This window comes from Ochotona princeps, chromosome 21 (assembly GCF_030435755.1).
Source record: "Ochotona princeps isolate mOchPri1 chromosome 21, mOchPri1.hap1, whole genome shotgun sequence".
Taxonomy (NCBI): Eukaryota; Metazoa; Chordata; class Mammalia; order Lagomorpha; family Ochotonidae; genus Ochotona; species Ochotona princeps.
This window is the reverse complement of record NC_080852.1, coordinates 16490408-16512833: the sequence shown is the minus strand read 5'-3', so window position 1 is coordinate 16512833 and position 22426 is coordinate 16490408. Positions and strand designations below refer to the sequence as shown.

Here is a 22426-nt window from a genome sequence, read left to right as displayed (position 1 = left end):
CTTTCCTTAGTTGGTAATGTTCATCCCCACCTGAGCCTTCGCTCTGCTGCCTCTCCTGGGCTCAGCTTAAATGCCATTTTCCCAGGAACATGCCCCTTGGTCTCCCAATCTAAATTGGGTTCCAGTGTTAAACTCTCATTTGCATAGCTTTTAATTTTGTGTCCTAGCAATCAATGGATACACAAGTTCTGATCTCTGTGTATTTTTTTAAAAGCAGAATCCCCCGATGTTCTGCAAGCTGCAGGAGCACAGGGAATGTATATGTTTATTTTGCATACTTAGCGCAGTGCTTGGTGCTTGACCTGACTAAACAAACATATACTCTTTTACTAAAATAGGAAGCAGCATAAGTATACTTTCATGTAGTTTTAAAAATTTTTTTCCTTATGTAGTGGATATTTTCCAAATTATAAAAATGACTCTATACTACTGCATATTACAGTTGTATTATAATTTATTTAACCTCTGAGTTATTACTGAAATTGGTTACACACTAACTTTTGATCTCTGATTATTTCCTTGGGACAGAGACCCAGCAGATCAGGAAACATTTAGAGCTCACATGATGCTGTAGGAATTGGTCTCATTATTACTACTTTGAAGGTTTGAGACATTTGTTTCCAAAGTGCTTTCTATAAACAAAATCACTTTTTATAGTAACTATCCTACTACTGGAGAGTGAGAGCATAAATCACACACTGTCCCTTTCTTGGCTAACTATAATTATTCTCATTTTTTTCTAGGCCAGTTTGTCATCAATGTTTTCATTTAAAAAATTGATTCATTTACTTCAGAGACAGTGGAGAAAGGTAGTTTTCCATCTGCTGGTTCACAACCCAGATGTACACATCAGCTGAAGTTAGGAGCCAGAAACCCAGGCTAGCTCTCTCATGTGGTAGGTAATATCTGAGTCACTTGAGTCACTGTTGCTGCCCTATAGCTCTTCCCTGTCACCACATGTGAAAAGCTAGAGCCAGGAGGCTGAGCTGGACATCGAACTCAGACAGTCTGAGTCAAGATGCAGGCATCTTAAGGTTTAGGTCAAATGTTCACTAGGGGTATTTCTTTGACTAGGAATGGGTTTAACTGTTTTTGCCTTATTTTGCTGCCTGCCTGTATTTTTCTTTGGTAAACTAAACTAAGAAACCTTGACTTCTAGTCTCAACTGTTGTATTTCATGAAATAAATCCTGTTAACCAAGCTTGATGTCATAGAAATGCTAAAGAAAATAGATGGGAGCTCTAGAACAATGAAAATGAGAGAGGACCCAGCATATTGAGGATCTCTGTGCATGACAACCATTGAGAAAACACTGCAGTTGTACCAGAGACAGGGAGAGAACATGGCCTGTAGCAGAAGAAGAAGTGATAACTTTCAAATATAGCTCTGAAACATTAGATGTGAAACATTTCGACTGTGGCTGTCAGAAAAGGCACTGAGTTCTTAAGACAGGGGAAACCTTGTCCAGGCAAAGGGGACAGGGCATAGGGTTCTGAATCAGATATGTTAATCCAAATTATGATTTAGTCACATTTGAACTCTGGGGGTTGGAACAAGTTAACGATCACCCCAGTGCCTTGATTTCCTTAGGTATTAAATAAGCTCATTTCAGAGTATGATCAGAGTAAGCAACTGCAGGTTTAGCACAGGATGAAAACCTCAACACATTTTGGCACTACTCATTTCCCAAAGCATAGAAATGATTCCTTGTCGCAGTGAGAATCACGTATCCTTTGGGTCATACGTCCAGCACATTTTTTTATTCAAGTCACTTACTAAAGCCCTAAAATCTGTGAGGGAAGCATGGTAGACAGAAGGCAAATGGTAAAACAATTATTATTACCACTTTACAGATAAGAAAACTGAGCACAAATGTAATATAATGTTTCTGCTATTCCAGCCATTTGTGACTGAGAGAACCAGAACTCGCATCTCTTAATCCTCATCTTATAGTTTTTACTGCTATTATTGTCATGATTCTTAGAAATAAGCCTCAGGAATTAGCAACCTTGGTAAAAAAACATAAATGTTAACTTATTATTTATGATTGTATTAAACTTTTTTAAAAATATATTTTATTTTTATTTGAAAGGGAGAGTTATAGAGAAAAGCAGAGACAGAGATAGTGCAAATGAGTAAGAGAGAGAATCTTTCATCCACTGGTTCACGCCTCAAATGGCTGGAATGGCTGGAGCTGAGCCAACCTGAAGCCAGGAGCCTCTTCCGGGTCTCTAAATGGGTGCAAGGGACCAAGAACCTGGGTCGTTTTCTGCTGCTTTTCCAGGTTATATGCAGGGAACTGGATTGGAAGTGGGGTAGCCCAGCACTCAAACTGGCCCCATATTGGATGCTGACCATACAGGTGAAGACTGAACCTCGAGGCCTTGGTCCCAGCCCCAATTCTTTTTCTTTTTCAAGATCAACTTATTTGACAGGACAGGCATGGTGGTTCAATAGGCTAATCCTCCATCTGCAAGTGCAGGCATGCCATATGGGTGCTGGTTCTAGTCCTGGCTACTCCAGTTCTGATCCAACTCCCTCCTTGTGGCCTGGGAAGGCAAAGGAGAATGACCCAAGTCCTTGGGACCCTGAACCCATATAGGACACTTCCAAGAGTCTCCTGGTTTTGGAACAGCTCAGGTCCAGCTGTTGTGGCCATTCAGGGAATGAACCACAAATGGAAAATCTTTCTGTTTCTCCTCTCTATAAAAATGCCTTCCCAATAAAAATTTGAAAGGCAGAGTAACAGAAACAAAGACAGGCATAGAGATTGGGTGAGGGTTCAGGGGAAGCTGGAGATCTTCCATCCACTGGTTCATTTTTCAAATGGCCCCAGTAGCCAGGTCTGGTTCAGGCTGAAATCAGCAGCCAGGGTCTCAAGCACTTGGAACTTCTTTCCCAGGCACATCAACAAGAAGCTGAATCAGAAGCAGAAGGGCCAGGACTTGAACTGGTACTTATATGGGATGCTGACATCACAATCAGTAGCCCAATCTACTGTGGTACACCAGCTCTCATCCACCATTCTTGGTCATGGAGACAAGGAAGATTCCTGATGGAAACCAAAGGCGTTTAAGAGAGAGACTGTAACATGAATCTACAAAGAATTTGCATCTGGTGCCTGGAGGGACCGCCTACTGTATCCCCATGATACTGTCTATGGGTCTGGTGTGTAGGAATTTTCTAGTCTGATTATTGGGCAGCAACCCTATTTGCTCAAATCCTTGCTATTATCAAAGAATATTAAGTTGAAAAGGCAGTCAATGCGACACAAGCCAAGGGGCAGAGAAAGATCTCTGGAATTCAAGTTGTTGGAGACTTCCCTGGCAATCCCATCCAGTTGGAGAAAGCTGCTTTTTCCTTTGCATTTGTGCCTTTGGCTTCCCATTAGGTCTGCTTGTTGGTGACTCGTGAGTCCCAGTGTATCCATCATATTTCAAAACATTAACCTGGCCTGTGTGGCAGGTAAAAAGACAAATCCTTCAAGCTGATCGAGACTGGTTATATAATTTCCAGGGCCTAATGCAAAGCAAATACATAGGACTCCATGTTCATAAAGCAGGAAGGCTTCTTAGAGATGCTATAATTAAAAAAGGTGTATTTCTATGCTCAAATGTGCTCCATTCTTTTATTGGACTTCACTCCACAAAACACATCCTAAGATGAAATTAAGAATTTCAGGATGGAATAGGAAGACATCAAATCAAATGCAGGTGTCTTCTTAGCCATTTCTGCATCACTGCATGGATCACATGCCCATAAATCCATCTCTGAGTCCAATGCCACTCCACTCTGGCTAGCCTGGACCAAGAATAGCCACAACGTGGATGTTGGTTGTCACCAGCTGATAACACAAGGCTTTCCCATAGCTACTGCCATTGGATTTTGTGGAAATTATTTCTGGCTTCTTCTGCCAACATGCTCTATTCTTAGGAGAATCAAGGTTTAGTATGTTCCTCTCTGCTTTGTAAAAAGGAGTCAGGAAATTTCTATTTTCCCTATCCATGAAATTAACTGGCTTAAAAAGAAGACAATATTTATTCAGATTAATAAGTTTTGGACAACAGTTCCCATCTCAAAGGTAATATAGTCATTGAGGCATTTTTTAACCCTCATGAGTATTTTACATAATGCCTACAATAGCAGGAAAACCACATAACTTCAGATAAGCAAACTGAGGCTCAGAGAGGCTATAAATGGCAGTCTTACTCCACAACCCCATCTTTCCACCCTGCCTCTGGCTTACCTCCCTCACTGCCTCTACTAGCAGTTGTCTTGCTCCCATTAACAGAAGTCACCTTCATAAAAAGGAAAAAGGTTCAACTTCAACGGTTGCGAGCATTTGGACTGCTCATGTTTAATATACTTCAGAGGGTGCTATATTTCATGCAAATTAGTCAGTGGAGAAAGAATCAAAAAAGAAAAAAAAAACTCAGGCATTTTAGGCAGTCACACGCCAACAAACTCAGGCATTTTAGGCAGTCACACGCCATCAAACTCAGGCATTTTAGGCAGTCACATGCCAACAAACAGTTCTAGTTCTCATCATTGCATTTTCTCTGCCCATGTCTTTTTCCCCCTCATGCAGTTGACTATGTCTGTCAAGAAGAATGTCTCTTAGGAGTTTACCAGAATCAGAAGACAATTATATTTTGATTTGAACAGGCCCAAGAGTGAAATTATTTATCACAAGCACAGGTTGGAAAGGTCACCTGACTAAGCTCTCTGAATAAGAGGTAGATTAATGGAAAATGGGTTTCATGTCCCTGGTTCTGTGATCTCACCTCTCTGTCAATGCAGTCACACCACAGGGCCTGCTAACAAAAACATTAAAAATAGACACTGAGTCATTGGTTTTGTTTATGGTTTGTCAGATCCTGGGCTTATTGCTTTTTAAGGATTATCTCATTTAATCCTTCTGGTAGCTGTATGTAATACATTCCACTATGACTGCCACCTTATAAAAGAAGAGAAGTAGGGTTTAGGGAGGTTAAGCAACTGGGACACAATTTAAGGCTATCACAGAACTGGGTTTAAAACAAGAGTTTCTGGCCTCAAAGCTCACACATTTAACCATGGGCTTTTTCTGCTTCTCAGTAACTATGAACACAGTATTTAATTGAGATTTACTAATCACCTGTGTTTCTGTCACCTGTAGATTTCAAAGAACACTTTGGAGAAAGGGAGATTTTTTAAAAAGCTTTATTTCCTACACCCAGCACCCACCCTGGCACAAAATGAATATTTGTTTAGCAATGAGGAGGCAGTCAAACATTCAGCAGAATCATGTCATCAGACTATATATATATATATATATATATATATATATATATATATATACATACACACGCCAATGGGTACAATGTTGGAAAATACCACCAAACACAAAATAAATCATTAGGAATTTTGGTCTTTTTAGCCAAGAAAAAAAATGCTACTGCTGGCTGTGTCACTCCAAATATGAAGAAACGTGCGTAGAGACACGTGTGTCTCTGCCAAACAAGCCCTTCCTGTAAGAAGGATAAATAGATGAACAGTTCAGCTGCTTGGCCTGCAAGCGCTCACTGCTCAGGGATTGTATCTGTAATTCATACTAGGACTTCCTTCCTGAATCATGGTGTAAGAAGCTATTGTGGATCCAGAGTGGAGCGAGATACAAACTCTGCCCTCACGGATATTACATTCCACATAGAGAGATGCCATGTACAGAAATAACGCCACTTTCTGTTTCACATGTATGGACTGGGGATATGAATAGTACTGACTCCGGATGGAAAGTGGAGGAAAATAGAGAAGATAAACTGTTCTGTACGAAGTGTTTCACACAGTACTTGGCACAAAGAAAGCATTAAAAAGGTAAGCATCCATTTTAGGGTTACAATCCAGCCATTGGCAAACTATGGCAGTGGACCAAGTCCAGCTTACACCTGATTATGTATGATTCATGAATTGACAAAATTGCTTGTATTATTTAAATAGCTCAAAAAATGAAAGAATACTATCTTGCAGTGTTACATGTTAAAAACATATAAAATTATATGGTATTCAAATCTCTATGTCCATTAATAAAGCTTTATTAGAGCACAGTTCTTTTGTATTCCAGCAACAGGCCTGACAGAGGCCATATGGTCAATAAGCCTGAACTATTTATTCTCTGGCCATTTACAGAAAAGGTTTGCTGATCCTTGTTATAAACACTTAATTTGCTGGCACAGCCGAGAGGAAGCACTTTTATGTTCACAAGCAGATTAGACGTGTACTCACCTTCACACAGATGAACTGTAAACACGCATTTACAAGGACAGTTCACCCCATGGTGGCCCACTTACTGCTTTATATTCTACATGGAGCTCTTTCTAGCACTCTCACCATAATGGAGGATGTGGGCTTGAGCTTCATAGCATTTCAGACACGTGGTGTCCAAATGCTGCTTCCAGAGCCACTTGAGCAGGCTGATTCATCGAGTCATACTACATCATTATTAATACCAAATAATAAACCTGAGTAGCAGATAATTCATATTTTTGAAGGTGGAGTTGACTTCTAAAGTCACAGCACATAATTTCTCTAAACCAATGGCACACTCAGTGCCACTACTTTGAAAAGGAATCCTTTGATCTGTGGGAGAAAGTGAGGGGAGGGATTTGCTTGGGGTGGGGTGAGGCTCACAGAAATTTCTGGATAAAGCCACCTTAGACTGTGTGTTGTAGAAGTGTCTGCTTCATCGCTGTCACATCTCTGTTTACTATTTAAAGGCTTGTATTTGCAGAAGCCTCCTCAGACCATATGTTATCAGCAAATGTTGCTAATCAAATACACACAGTAATTTCATTAGAATTTCTTTCCCTTATGAACAACAATAAAAAAAAACCTCCACAACACTTGTCACAAAGGGAATATACCTCCAAAAATGATAGTAAACACGCACTATAAACCTTTGACAACAGAATGATATTTACAAATGCATCGGTGAGTAAGCCCCAAACACAGTCAGGTTAAGGCAAACAGGGATCATCAGAGAATTGGATTTTGGGCATGTAGGGGCTGGGGTTAGGGGGTGATGTCATTTGTTGCCATGGCAATGCTCAGCATAAGGCCATAATTCATGCTACAGAGATTAGATTTGCATTTTTTTCAAGGTATATGGCTCATGTGGGCTGGGTGTTAAATTGGTAGGGTTCATAAAATTGGCTGTGGGCTTTAATAAGAGAAAAGTGTCATTTCAGGGAATGAAAGCACCATGGTTCTGTTGCTAACAGGGAAAGTTAATCATCGCCTGGAGACAACTGCATTAAAATCTTTTGGCCTGCCTTTCAGGTGGACTGCATGATACACGACTCCAAGTGAATCAATTGTGCCATCTCAGTATGTCTCATGCAAACTAATTGACAGAAAGTGAGTTGGGCCTTTAGTGTTCTAGGGAAGCTAAGCTGCCTCTCATCTACAAAAATGAACATTGGCTTTGTCGAAATGAGTTTTTTTCTGGGAGGCAGAGAGCTGGAGGCTTTGATTTGGCTTCTTGACATTTTCACTGGAATGTCTCCTCTCCAGGAATCTGAAATTGATTGTGTCCAACCCTCAGCCTCAATCTTTCTTCCTCATTTCTGTTTTTTAACGGCTGCCCCAGCTTCATCGGAGGAAATGCTGGTCTCACAGATGACGTTCTTGTTTCTGCCTCTTGCACCCTGTCTAGCTCACTGCTGGAACTTTCACATCTGCTACCTGCATCACAAATCTGGTCAATGCCACAGAGGTAAGTGAAACAGGAGAGGGAGCATGGCAGTGCCAGGAGGTGGCTGGAACAGCATTTTAATAGGAGAGTTGTTAAAACTAACCTAAAAGCAATTATCACTTGTATCATTTATTTCCTTACTTGCCTTTATGTTAATTCTTTTTAGTCTTTCAATTTTATTGGTCTAGAAACTACACAGCACTCATGCACATATGGGGGGCTTGCAGGTCAGTCCTTATTTTATCACTAACTTTGTAACCTTGGCCAAGTCATTGGTAGTCAGTTTGCTTACCTATAAAGTGGAAGAGGGGCTTTTTGTTGTCCTAAAAATAAGATCTAGATATTTGATTTCCACCATTTACTTAAAAAAATTCTGGGCCTGGCAAGGTAGCCTAGTGGCTAACGTTTTTGGCTTGCACTCCTGGGATCCCATACAGGCACTGTTCATGTCCTGGTTGCTCCCCTTCCCATGCAGCTCCCTGCCTGTAGCCTGGGAAAGTAGTAGAGGATGGCCCAAGTAAAGATGGGACCCTGCACCCATGTAGGAGACCTTGAAGAAGCTCCTGGGTCCTGGCTCTGGACCAGCTTGGCTCTGGCCATTGTGGAAAAAGATATTCTAAGCAAATGGTAAGGAAAAACGTGCAGGTGTAGACATTCTTACATCAGATGATATTGACTTTGATGTGAACAACATCAAAAGAAATGAAGGATACCACATAATGCTCAAAGGATCCATTTAGCAAGATCACCACAGTAAATGTATACGTGCCAAATGCCAAAGCATCTAGCTATGTGAAACAAATATTAATGGGTTTAAAGGGAGAAACAGATTCCAATATGATCATAGTGGGAGACCTTAGTACCGCATTAACATCAACGGACAGATCAAAAAACCAGAAACTCAGCAAAGAAACAACAGAACTCACTCAAACTCCAGAGCAAATGGACTTAGTTGATATCTATCTAACCTTTCATCCTACAGACAGAGAATACACTCTTTTTTCATCAGTGCATGGAACCTCCTCCAGAATTGACCATGTTATAGGCCACAAAACAAGCCTCAGCACATTTTAAAAAGTCGAAATCATACCGTGCACCTTCTCAGACCACCAAAGAGTGAAGCTAGAGACCAAGTAAACACAGGAGCTTCTGTAAAGCTCTTAATGTATTAAGCATAACTGCTCTAAATCACTATTATGACAATTCCAATATCTCTGCCATATCAATGATGTTCACTGTATCTTTGTAAAATGTGCTAGCAGACTGACTTCCAGCACACCTTTGAACCCTCTCTTTCCAGTCTATCAGTTGGTAGTGCGAACTCAGGCTCTTAGGACTCTAAGAGATACTGACCTTCAGTTTGCTCAGCTTTTTCAAGCCTCTTGGAAGCTGGATTAGAAACCAGAAGTGCAACTTTGCCTATATATTTCAAGAGCATAACTAGCTGTGAGAGCTCAGATTCATTATTTATTGAATGCTGACTTGCAAGAAAACATATCAATGACCAATGAAAAATGCAAATTTTCCAAGGCTGAAGCTAAGTAGCAGAGAAGTATGGAAGGAATTGTCAAAATGAACATCTCTGGAAGATAATGCATCATGTGAATTTAATGTCAGTGTTGTCTTCTCTGAAATGGAGCTCGGGGTGTGGCCTAAGATATCTCCCACCAGCGAGAAAAACCTGGTTTTGTCATCAGAGAAGACTGCATCCCCATCACCCAACTTCCTTCCTCTTATCACTGGTTTATTAAGTTCCTGAGACTCTTTAGAGAAGATAAACTGCTCACTGCACAGCAGATGCAAAAACAAGTTCCCATGAGGTTGCAGGAAGTGCATTCATTCATTTTTTTCTGTGTCTCAGCCAACCAATCCTTATTTAATTTCCAACACTGGGGTCCAGGGTGGTAGCCTAGCAGCTAAAGCCATCATCTTCCACACTCCAGGATCCCATATGGGCACCGGTTTTAATCCTGCCAGAGCCGCTTCCCATCTAGCTCTCTGCTTGTGGCCTGGCAAAGCAGTCGGGGACAGCCCAAAGCCTTGGGACCCTGTACCAGCATAGGAGATCTGGAAGAGGCTCCGGGCTCCTGGATTCTGGTAGGCTCAGCTCTGGCCATTGCAGCCACTTGGGGAGAGAATCAGCAGACCGATCTTCCTCTCTGCCTCTCCTGCTCTTTGTGTATCTGACTTGCCAATAAAAAATAAATGAGTCCTCAAAAAATTTCCAACACTGGGTGTTTTCTTGTAACAGGTATTGTGACTTGAGCTGGTTATTATGATGGCAACCTGTAGTTCTCCAGCTAGGAGGCTGTACAGCATGTCTTTAGGACTTGAATCTACTTTAGAACACCTTGTGGCCTCCAGGTGACTCGAGGGCAGACAAAACCCACACCATCACAGTCAGCTTCTTCAAACCGAGTGGGTGGCCAGGGCCAGAGGAACTACCAAATGCACTGTGAACCTCTTTCACTTCCATACTTTCCCCTGACAACATGAGCCAAATGGAGGAAAACAACAACAAACAGGGGGGGGGGGGGTGGAGGGGGGGAGGAGGAGACAAAGCAATAAACTTGATATTGAAAGAAGTACCAAAGATCACTTTCGTCTTAGTGCAATTTACAAATGAGAGAGCTGGTGCAGCAGGAAAGAACTGTAGAGCCAGGCTGTTGTAATTCCACTGAGAAGCTTCAGAAAAATGTATCAAGCATTCAGATCTCAGTTTTCACGCTTGTAAAATGAGTACATAACAATATCCGCTACACAGGATTTCCTGTCTGTTCCCTGATTAAATGAGAGACGCTCTTGGTACAATGTGAGTTCTGAATAAAGGATAATCAACTTGGTCAGGAAGCGCATGTTTGGAATAGAGGCGCTGGAGTCTGGCAGCCCGGTTCCACACCCCAAGACGCTTCTTTTCTACGTGAGGGTTCCTGAACAGCTGGTAGCATCTCTTGCAGTCTCTACTTTCTTGCTTATGAAATGGAGGTATTTACTGTGCTTCTCAGCTGTCTGTTGATACAGGAAGAGAGGATGCTTCCCAGTTTGATTCTCAGTGAGTTAATCTTCAATGTTATCTGTGAGGAATGTGGTAATTTTATTCAGTGACATCTCAAAGATGAACAGCAAGTAGTCCAAGCACCAGTGTTAGAATGAAATATCAAGACACGAGCTGATCTTGTAAATGTTTTCCAAACCATTTGGACGATGACTTCTGTGTTCTCTCATTCCAGCAGAATAAAACTGAGACTTGAATTTGGGTTTGATTGTTTGGCAGATATGGCAAAGGCAAAGTCCCAAGAACTTCTTTCTCTTCCTTTCTTTTTTTCTCTCTCTTTTTTTACTTTAAACAAATTTTTAAAAAAAGATTTATTTATTTTTATTGCAAAGTCAGATATACAGAGAGGAGGAGAGACAGAGAGGAAGATCTTCTGTCCGATGTTGCATTCCCTAAGTGACTGCCACAGCCGGTAATGCACTGATCCGAAGCCAGGAGCCAGGAGCCTCCTCCAGGTCTCTCATGTGGGTGCAGGGTCCCAAGGCTTTGGGCTGTCCTCGACTGCTTTCCCAGGCCACAAGCAGGGAGCTGGATGGGAAGCAGTGCTGCCAGGATTAGAACTGGCACCCACATGGCATCCTGGGGCATTCAAGGTGACAACTCCAGCCGCTAGGCTACCGTGCCAGACCCATACTTTAAAAATTATTATTATCATTTTATAATACAGTTCCATAGGACCTGGAATTTACTGAGTTCCCCTATATTATTTCTATAGTATAGTTCTTCATAAAGAGTCATATGTCCATCATTGCGGGCATGGACAATGGCAGAGAGTCCAGCATGCTATTGTCAAGGTACAGTTAACAGTTGCATTGGGAGTCCATCTTTGATCTGGAAGTATCCTCACATATGGATATTAGTCTCCATTACACAGCTACTATACATCTCCTTAAATGGAAAGTCACAATACAAAATCAACAACAGGAAGTAAAAGAGAAATTTACAATGCCATGAAGTTAAATAACATGTTACTGAATGACCAATGTGTCACTGAAGAAATTAAAAAGGAAATCAAGAACCTTTTTGAAGAAAATGATCCTGCTGTATGATCAGAGTCAGTGAAGAATTTAATGAGGAAGAAAGTGTTTTAAAAGATGAATCTAGGGCCCAGCATGGTAGATTAGCAGCTAAAGTTTTCGCCTTCAAAGCACCAGGATCCCTTATGGGCACCAGTTCTAATCCCTGCAGCCCTGCTTCCCATCCAGTTTCCTGCTTGTGGCCTGGCAAAGCAGTCGAGGACCCTGCACCCATGTGGAAGACCTGGAAGAGGCTCCTGGCTCCTGGCTTTGGATTGGCTCAGCTCCAGCTATTGTGGCCACTGAGGGAGTGAGTCAACAGATGGAAGATCTTACTGTTTCTCCTCCTCTCTTTATATCTGACTTTGAAATAAAAATACATAAATCTTTTCAAAAAAGATATGAAACTCAATTTAAAAAATCAAAATCCATGAGATACAGTTTCTGCTGATCCTCGTTGATGAGTTATATCTTCTGCAGGCAACAAACAGATGGGTTTTGTGTTTTTAATCCATTCTATTAATATATGATGTTTGATCGAATAGTTCAAGACATTTACATTCGGGGTTAATACTAACATGTGGTAACTTGGTCCTGTCATTTTATCAATGGGTTGTTCTTTGATTTAGTCTTCTGTTGTTTTTTTTACGGGGATGTTCTTCCCATTTGCCCTTGGTTTTGATGGGTGCTATTCCTCTTCTCTGTCAAAAGAACATCTTTAAGTACCCTTTGTAGGGCATGTTTGGAAGAGGCATATTCTTTTAATTTTTCTTAACTGTGGGAGAATTTTATCTCATTTTGAAAGACAAAGGAAAGCCCTATTGGGTACATTATGCTGGGCTGATATTTTTTTCTTTTAGAATCTGGAATATGTCACTCCATTCTCTTCTGGCCTGTAGAGTTTCCTGTGAGAGGTCTCCTGTTAATTTAATTGGCATTCCTTTATATGTCAATTGATTTTTTTCCACGTGCAAAGATGAGGATTTTTTTTCCCCTTATGTTTGATTGAAGGGAGCTTGATGATCATGTGTCGTGGTAAAGATTGCTTTTGATCAAGCATGTTGGGAGTTCTGTGCCCCTCCTGAATGTTGTTTCCCAATTCTTTTTCTAGATTAGGAAAATTTTCCCTTATTATTTCATTAAATATACTTGTAAACACAGTTTCTCTTTCTGCACCTTCTGGGACTCCCATAACTCTTATATTTAGCCTTTTAATAGTGTCTTTCAGTTCTTGAAGACTTTTTTTTAGCTTAATCCAGCTTTGCTTCCAGTTTGTTTCCCCTCCTCCCCCGCTAACAGGAAACATCTTTCAATTCTGAGATTCTTTCAATTTCTCCACTGTATTCTTCATTTCTGATAGATCAGCTTTCACCTGATTCATTTCCTGTGTCACATATTCCTTGAATTCTTTGAATGCCCGCTCTGCGTGCTTCTCAATGTTAATAACTAGCTTTATAACAAGTGTTTTGAATTCTGTATCTTTCAAATAATAACAAGCTTTATAACAAGTGTTTTGAATTCTGCACTTTCAAATTTTGTGTGTGTGTGCGTGTGTGTGCCTGCACGCATATTTGCGTCCTTTCTTCCTGAATTAAACCCACTTTGAGCGCATCAGCTCCTGGGTGCCTCTGCACTCCTAGCACTCTGCTTATTAGCTGCTCAGTTTACTTTTGAGGGCTTCTACTCCATTGAGGCCAAATGCTTTGGAAAACTGAGTGGCACAAAGCAAAGCCAGGTGTAGCCTACATGGAAATCTAAAGATGTGATGCTATGATTAGAAATGTGGGCTCTGTAGTCACGATGCTTTGGTTTGAACATGGCTTCAGTGCTGGGAAGTGAACTGAGCCTTACTTCTTTCATCTGTATATTGGAATTAAGCAAAAATAGGGCTTTTGCAAAGATTAATGATTGTGGTAAAGGTTAAATCAGGTTGATTCAGGCAAAGCACTATGACATGAACATATGGTGTGACTTCACTGAATAAATGTTTACTGCTTTTAGGAACAAAGTCTTAAAGAGTGATGTTGTTGCTGCACCCAGATGCTACTACACATCTTACAATGCAGAACAATGTCCCCAACAACAATGACAATATCAGTAGTGGTGAGGTAGAGAACTCCTGGTCTACAATGATCACCATAGTATCTAATGGCACCCTATACTTAATATTTTCAAAACTCAACTCCAATCTCTACTCCAAGCTCCAAATGGCTTTTGCTGAAGTCTTCTTAAGATTGGCACTTGCAAGCTGCATTCTTCTAGCTGCTGTGTCTAACAACTTAGCATCATCCAGGATTCCTTTTCTGTTGCTTCCATTCCACACACACTTCAGTAATTACATTGGGTTACTGATGGAGATGCCTGGCAGACATTCAAGAGAGACGAGACGTAAAGCAGAGGACACCCTGCGTACACGCAAGGCTGTACATATGTCTGGAGTCAGGGAAGACCTGACCCCAGAGTCTGATGTTTTGTTTTCCCTTGGAATGTTGCCTAATCCTTTCCTCTCACAGGAGAGCTACTTATTTCCCCTTTGCTTGGAACTGTTACAGGCTATTCTGACCTCGTGGAAACTTGGCTATTCTGTGCTTCATGCACCTGCTTTGCCGCCACTTGCACTATGTTTGTGTAAAAGTATAAAAACTCTCATTTTTTTTTTTGTTTTGGTGCATCATCTTGCAAGATGATGGCAGCCCTGATACAACAGTAAAAATTCAGTTCTGCATGACCTCTCAGGTTTTCCATTAATTCATCTCTGACAGTTTATATTGCCTTTATAATATAGGCAGAAGATGACAGCTTTTTACCATTTCCACCAAAACCACCCTGGTGCCAGTTATCATTACATCTCCCTTGGATTAGTGCTAGAGCCTTCTAACATGTTCTCCTATATTTGCCCTAACTACCTCAGCTCCTAGAAGCCACAGTGATACTTTAAATGTAAGCTCCAATTCCTCCTCTGTTTCAACCCCTCTCACCTCATCTCACTGAGAATGAATAACAAAGTTTGCATGATGCCATTCAAGATCCTACATAACTTAGATTTCATTGTTTCTATGTTCCATACTATCATTCGGGCCACTCAGTTCCAGGTATGGTGTTCTATTAACTGTTCCTCCAAGTAGCTAAGCATGCTTCTGAATCAGGGTCTTAGTACTGCTGTGCCCTACACTTAGAATTCTGTCTTCCAGCTCCCTAAAGGGATCCCTCTCCCACTTTTTGCCAAAACTTTTGTAGTTCTGGGAAGTTCATATTTTGCAGTATAGTTAAGGAAGTAAAGTATTCCCCACACACTTTTATTCACCTTCCTCCTGCTTCCTTTCTTAACACTTCAAAACTAAAGATGGCACTTCAAAAATTCATGCAAAAATGGAATTAAAAGATTATTTTTGTGCAAAAAGTTTAAGAAATCCACATATAATTTTTTCATAAGAGGTATTTTTCATGAATTTTCTGAAGGCCCTTTATGTTTATCACATTTTTTAAAAATGAATTACTTCAGTATTATTTGTCATTAGGCATGTATTACTTCATGTCAATTGCCTTCATATTTGGCATCTCAGCTGCTGGCTCTAGCTTGTGGATGATAACTCTTAGTATTTCTGCCTCTCAAATAAATAAAAACAATAAGAAGATTTTGAAAGAATACACTGGAATGTTCTTAGCTGGCTGCTCCCTCTCCCTTGCTGGACTGGCTGGCCTCATTCTAGTCCCTTGTTCCCTTCTAGGCTTCAGATTTACTCACTCTCTGATCTCATTTATTTAAATTCAGACAAAGCAATGAAATAAGGGACTTACATTTCAAAGGAGCTTTTATGGTAGTGAAGGAGATGAATCACCAGGTACCTTCTGCCTGGACTTGCGGGGAGCACAAGACACAAGGCTGATGCAGATATACAGAGCCAGAGTCAACAGGGAACGGAGAGGACAGCTGCCCCTGCGGCTCTCTCCGAGCTTTCCATGGGATGAAGGCACATTTGCTGACTTACTTAACTTCAGAAGTCCTCATTTGTTGCTCATTACTCTCCAATCTACATTAAGAACCCAAGACACTGCCGTAGATTGAGGGCAAGACTCAGAGAAGACAGAGGGTTTCTGTATTGAGGAAAAAGTTCATCTTGTGTGGCTAAGACAAACAATAACCAAGTAACTAAACAAGATGATTTCTGAGAATGAAAGTAACTGTGAAGGCAATCAAACTGAGTCATGACAGAGAATGACTGGGACAGGATCACATTAGGTGACATTGGTCATGGGTCGTCCCGTTTCTGGGGGTGCTACTTCATCTGAGATTGGACAGAAGGACTCCATTAAGCTTCTCAACTCTTCTGTTTCTTTATTCAGAGAAACAAAGAGAAACGTAGTGAGGGAGCAGAACTTAAAAACACCCAAGGGCCCAGTGAGGTGGCTCAGTGTTTAAATCCTCCCCTTGTAAGGGATCCCACATGGGTGCCAGTTCATGTCCCAGTTGCTTTACTTCCCTTCTAGCTCCCTGCTTGTGGCCTGGGGAAAGCAGTAGATGACAGCCCAAGGCCTTGGGACCTGGAAAGTCTCAGTTTCAGCCATTGCGGCCACTTGGGGAGTGAACTGGCAGACAGAAGATGTTTCTCTCTGTATCTCCTTCTCTCTGTAAATCTACATTACCAATAAAAATAAATAAATCTTTTTTTTTAAATCCAAAATGAGGATCTGAATTTGAACTCCTGATCATCAGTCTTTGGTCACAGCATTCCCCCAAATTTTTCTTAAGTGAATGAATGAATGAATTTGGTTGGCATTCATATTCCCTGACTCTTCCTTTCTGCCACAGCTCCACAGCTTCTAGATGGAATTACTTGAGCACAGGCAGTTCAGGAAGTTGATGTTACAGGTGCTTATGAAAAATCAGGGTCTCATGATGAATTTCAGGAAACACTGATTTAGACAAAGATAGGTCCCTTTACACAGGATTTCTCAGAGCCAGTATTATGCTAATGGGCTTTATAGATCTTTAAGTGATATGATGGTAAGTAACCACTTCATACTTATAACGTCATAGAAGTTTTCCAAAGAGCATCATCATGAAGGGCTTTCTGAGGAATATATTGGTAAACTCAGATATAATCTGACAAATTTTCCAGATAATTTCATATCAATGAATAATCATTTTTAGATCATTAATGCCATCTGCAAGAAATGGGATCAGAGATGTCCTCCATGGGACCAAGTACTGGAGTCTTGGTGAAATTAAGTGAATGTGTTGCTATCATACAGAAGAAAAGAGTGAAGCCACTTAAGTGACTTGGACTGACGCAGGGAGGACAAGTTATGAATTTGATGGGGCCATTGTCATTGGTGGAAACGATCTGGAGAATGAAGAAAAAGGAAGAGCATGGAGGAGAGGTTTTTATATGCACCCTGCTCCCTGCCTGCCTTGGTGCTTTCTGAGCTACTGCCAGTCTGCATCACCAACTCCCTGCTTCCCATTGGGTTGGGGTGGAGGAGAGTTTGTGAAATCCTAGATGGTTGTACTCCAGACTGAATAACATAACCGTTAAATTATTAATCACCACTACGGCCTTCGGTTCAGCCTTACAGCTGCCATTTAGTGAACACTCACAGCAAGTAAAGTATCATTTGAAGCTCTTTCCATGTGCTTTTAAAATGTAACGTTCACAGAACCTCAGAAATGTTCAGAAATTTGACCAGAATCACATGTTAGCTAAGTTGTAAACACGGCTTCCTACTTTTTGATGTGCAAATGCTGTGATGATTTGACAGCAAAATCTCAAGGTGGGTCAATGGACCCAAAGTACTCTAAGTGAATGGGTGGGCAGGTGAGGCAGTCAGAAATGTTACGGTGAGCTGAGCTTTGGACCCTGGGCAAGTCCCTGGACTTTTCAACTTGCTATTCAAGGAAACTTTCAATTTCTTTTTATAAAGTCAGGGTCTGGGTTAATGAAGACACTGTCATTATTTACAAGCAAGGATATAAAACGCAACAATCACTAGTAACCCAATGATAGTTGGAAGCAATATGATGATGATTTTTGAAATCAAGAACACAGTCAAGGATATAGTCACTGTTTGAAAAGGCAGTATACCTGGGGGCTAGAATAAGGCTTATTCACTAAACAAAGTGAAACTCCTCCCTCTTGTTCCTTAATAGATCTAGGTTTCTACATTCCGTATTTGCTGTCTGGCCCTAATAAGCATTTAAGTTTAAGATCTCTTCTAAAGGGAACAGAGCAACTTTTTAGGAGGATAATGATAAAATTATTGTATAAATGCATATGCTTTTCTATATATGAGTATATTTTATAAAATTGAGCTAAAAGATAAATTGACCTTGGTACAAAAAAATAATGAAATCTATGCATAGCTTTGTTATAACAAACAGTTTACACGAACTTTTTAAAGATTCCACATATTTATGGATTTCAGAAAACTTTTGCTCCTAAAAAAATTCATCTTTTAGTTTTCACAACCTTTCGAGGCTCTTCATACATAATATGTATATAAATATATAATCATCAGTATGAAACTTTTAGGAGCAAGAACTTGGAAGTCAGGCACACCTGGGTATCCTGTCTGAGGTGCTGGTGTAGATACAGCAAAGACAAATTCTGATGTCAGATCACTCACCAATTATGTGCTTGTGGGCAATTCCCCAAATCTCTCTGAGCCTTGAGTTCCTTGCTTGTAAATGAAATCACAAGGTCTACTTTTCAGCACAGTGAAGATTAAATGACACAATGAAAGCTAAGGGTTCAGCATAGCGTTAGACCATTAAGAGGTTTCAGAAAATGTTTGCTGGAGATGGACAGGATTCTCTGTAGTAATTAGATAAGACCAGAAAAGTATCTGAAGATCACAGTTGTCAGGGAGGACAGGTGTAGTCCTGAAAGAAATTTCCAGGCTACCTTTCATCCTACAATATAAAACAAGTCTTGGTCTCCCAATCACAGAATTTCCTCTTGATACTTGACAGCCTTTGAAGGAAGGCAAGATTAATTCAACTCAGTTTCCTTCGGTCATTTACAATAGGCAAACTGTCTTCTCTACCTTGTAACCTACAGCCAGCCATATTGGAGCAGCAGTAATTGGAATGGTGATGTTGGAAGAGCTACTATGAGAGGGAAATATTTTGGGGAAAGTTTAAGACTCTCTCTCTTATTGCCCAACACATGATAACAGAAACAACAAAGCACTGAGTCATTGCTATGAGCCAGTGACTACATTAGGTAGTTTCACACTGATTGTCTCATCTCATAAATCAAGAATTGAATCTCCAGTGAGTAAGTGATTCACAGCTCAGGCAAACCAAAAATCTCCAAGGCCAGATTCAAGAAGCATGCCTGATACCTCAACTCACAGCTAATTTCTGAAAAACATAGCTAGATGAGGAAAGAACACCCTAGCTTAATGTGAGTGTGTCATACAATATCGTGGGAGTATTGCATACTCAAGGGATACTACTCTAGAGAGAGAGAGAAACAGGAAAGAGGGTGGGAGAGGGGGAGATGAATCAGGGAGAAAAATGAATAAGCAGGAAAAGACCCTATCTTGGAGAAAAATGGTATGTTAGGTAAATTTGTTGAAAAACAATTTTTGGGCCCAGTGTGATAGTTCAGCGGCTAAAGTTCTCACCTTGCATGCACCAGGATCCCATATGTCACTGGTTCTAATCTTGGCAGCCCTATTTCCCATCCAGCTCCCTGCTTGTGGCCTGGGAAAGCAGTCTAGGACGGCCCAAACCTTTGGGACCCTGCACCTCTATGGGAGGCCTAGCAGAGGCTCCAGGATCCTGGCTTTGGATTGGCTCAGCTCTGGCCGTTAATCGCTTGGGGAGTGAATCATTGGATGGAAGATCTTCCTCTCTCTCTTGCTCCCTGTATTGACTTTGCAATAAAAAAAAATAAATTTTTTTAAAAAATGAAAAACAGAATTTTTACACCATTTGTGCTTTTTTTTTTTTTTTTTAAGATTTTATTATTATTGGAAAGCCAGATATACAGAGAGGAGGAGAGACAGAGAGGAAGATCTTCCATCCGATGTTTCACTCCCCAAGTGAGCCGCAACGGGCCGGTGCGCGCCGATCCGAAGCCGGGAACCAGGAACCTCTTCCAGGTCTCCCACGCGGGTGCAGGTTCCCAATGCATTGGGCCGTCCTCGACTGCTTTCCCAGGCCACAAGCAGGGAGCTGGATGGGAAGTGGAGCTGCCGGGATTAGAACCGGCGCCCATATGGGATCCCGGGGCTTTCAAGGCGAGGACTTTAGCCTCTAGGCCATGCCGCCGGGCCCACCATTTGTGCTTTAAACCTTAAACCTTAACCCTCCCAGTTCCTACCCTGACCTTCTAAGCTATACAATAGAGCTCTGCCTCTCTTCCCCGGATGCAAAAGAGCACAGTTGATGCCACATGACTTTCCAATTTAAACCTCAGTCTCCATTTGCCTCAGAAGTCCAGGTGTTATTTGTTCTTGCCTACAAAATCTCTTTCTCTCTGCAACCTGACTAGCAGGGCTGTAGGCTTTGACAGTTCATTATGAGTACAATCAAACAGGTTTATTCCCTCTATCAGTCATCCAAGAACACTCAGGGAATTGTGGCCATTAACATAATCACTTTAAGCAGGGAGGGGATAATTTGATTATCCTTTACAATTGGTTGTATGCTTTTATGAGTTATTTGCATCATTAAAAATTCAACATGTGCTTAACATGAAAATATCAGAGCTAGTTGGATTACGTAGGTTTTTCATTCCTCCCATTGCCTTGTGGCAGGCACAAAGATTTCTCCACCAAAGTGACAAATACAGCTATGTTCTAGAGGGAATGAAAGAAAATCTGAAAATTCTATCAGTGACAAAAATGAGGAGTTATCTAGAGTCTAGCTCTCCTTATCAGGAACCGGGTGAAGGAAAGATTGAACATTCCACTTATATTCATTCATACCTTGCCAGAAGGTATTAAACTGCAATGTAATGCTTTGAGCACCTTGGCTCGCTTAGTGATTTATCTGTCATAATGGATCATTTGTTTGTAATTCTTCATTTTTGTATATATTAACAGAATTTATTAAATGCTCACTGTGTCCTAAACACATTCCCCAACCCTGTACTGAGTTTTGGCAATAATGCTATGATGTTGGTTTTCTCACCTCTATTTTATATGTGAGTTAGGTGCCACAGAGACTCATCAAGGCTGAGGAAAATTTTTGAATGTTTACATCAGTCTTTTAATATATGGTGTAAAGGGCCCGGCACAATGGCTCAATTGGCTAATCTTTCCCTTACAATATCCAAGATCCCATATAGGCAGCGATTTATGTTTTGGCTGCTCCAGGTCCGATTCAGCTCCCTGCCTATGGCCTGGGAAAACAGTGTTCAACGGTCCAAAGCCTTAGGACTCTACACCCATGTGGGAGACTCAGAGAAGGCTCCTGGCTTCAGGTCAGCTCAGCCCTGACTGTTGCAATCATATGGGAAGTGAACCAGCAGATGAAAGATCTGTCCTTCCCTCTGTAACTCTTCCTTTCAAATAAAAATATTCTTTTTAAAAACATACAGCATATAGCTATATAATTACATGCAAATTTTATTAAAATTGAGTAAACATAAGGTTTTTTAAGTTCTTTATCCTCCCATTTTCTTGATGTAGTCCCCATTTAACCCTGAGGTTGGCAAAAGTTTTTGCTCCTTTGCAGGGGAGTCTTCAGTAATATTCATTATGCCTCTGTCTCTTCTTTTGCTTTTGGTCATTGCACTTTTGGTTAGCAAATTCTTCACCTTAAGGCAGGTTTCTCAGCAGTGTTACTCACAGGCCTATAGTTCAATTTTACTGATTGCATTTGGTACCTAGTTTTTTGTTTGTAGTTACTTGTGCCACTCCCTCAAGTGAGTTTCAGGTCTGGACTCTTGGTGTTAAACTTCCACCAAGTCTCTCTCTGTAGACTCAGTTCCTGGCTCACCACTTTTCACCTCTTGTGATCCTATGCTGAGGCTGTACCGTTGTCTGTACAACCTTTCTCCCACTTCCTATTTAAGCAGTTCCCAGGATTAGGGAGACACCAGCTATCCTAAATAACTAGGTAGTTAGTGGTGCTGAATTTCTGGAACCTGTTGGACATTAGGTCTGAGGGCCACCCAGACCTATTTTGACACATAGGACGCCCTGTCAGTATTATTTTCGATGTGGGACCAGTGCAATGCATGAGCTAGAAAAGAGTTCGCTCCCAATTCAGCTTATGCATACCTCTCTGTTTTGTCTCCAGTCTGTACAGTCTTGGTCACATCCTGCAATATGGCACCTGATATGCCACTGGTGGAGTTTTGGATTTGCTGGCCATTAAATCTGGGGACTACCTGGACCTATTTTGGGTGGAACCTGTAGGATGTCATGTCAATGCAATGCACTGAGCTAGAAATGAGTTTGCTCCAAGCTTAGTGCATGCACAGTCCTGTCCCACAGCCTTTGCCTCCCTACATAAAATGGCACTTGATGTGGCTCTGATAGGGTCTGGGCTGTGAAATCCACCCTGTTCCTGCATTGCCTGTTTGGAATCTATTGCTCTATCTCTGCTCCTGGTTGAACCATATAAATCAGCAGGACAGACAGTTCTTTGCCTGGGTTCACCTTCTG

General features: G+C 41.1%; 1 protein-coding gene across 5 annotated transcripts in view; it reads right to left on the bottom strand.

Moving 5' to 3' along the window:
* The window catches only part of CADPS (calcium dependent secretion activator), a 431573-nt gene that overhangs the window by 187929 nt on the left and 221218 nt on the right, over positions 1–22426 (bottom strand). The window lies entirely within an intron of this gene.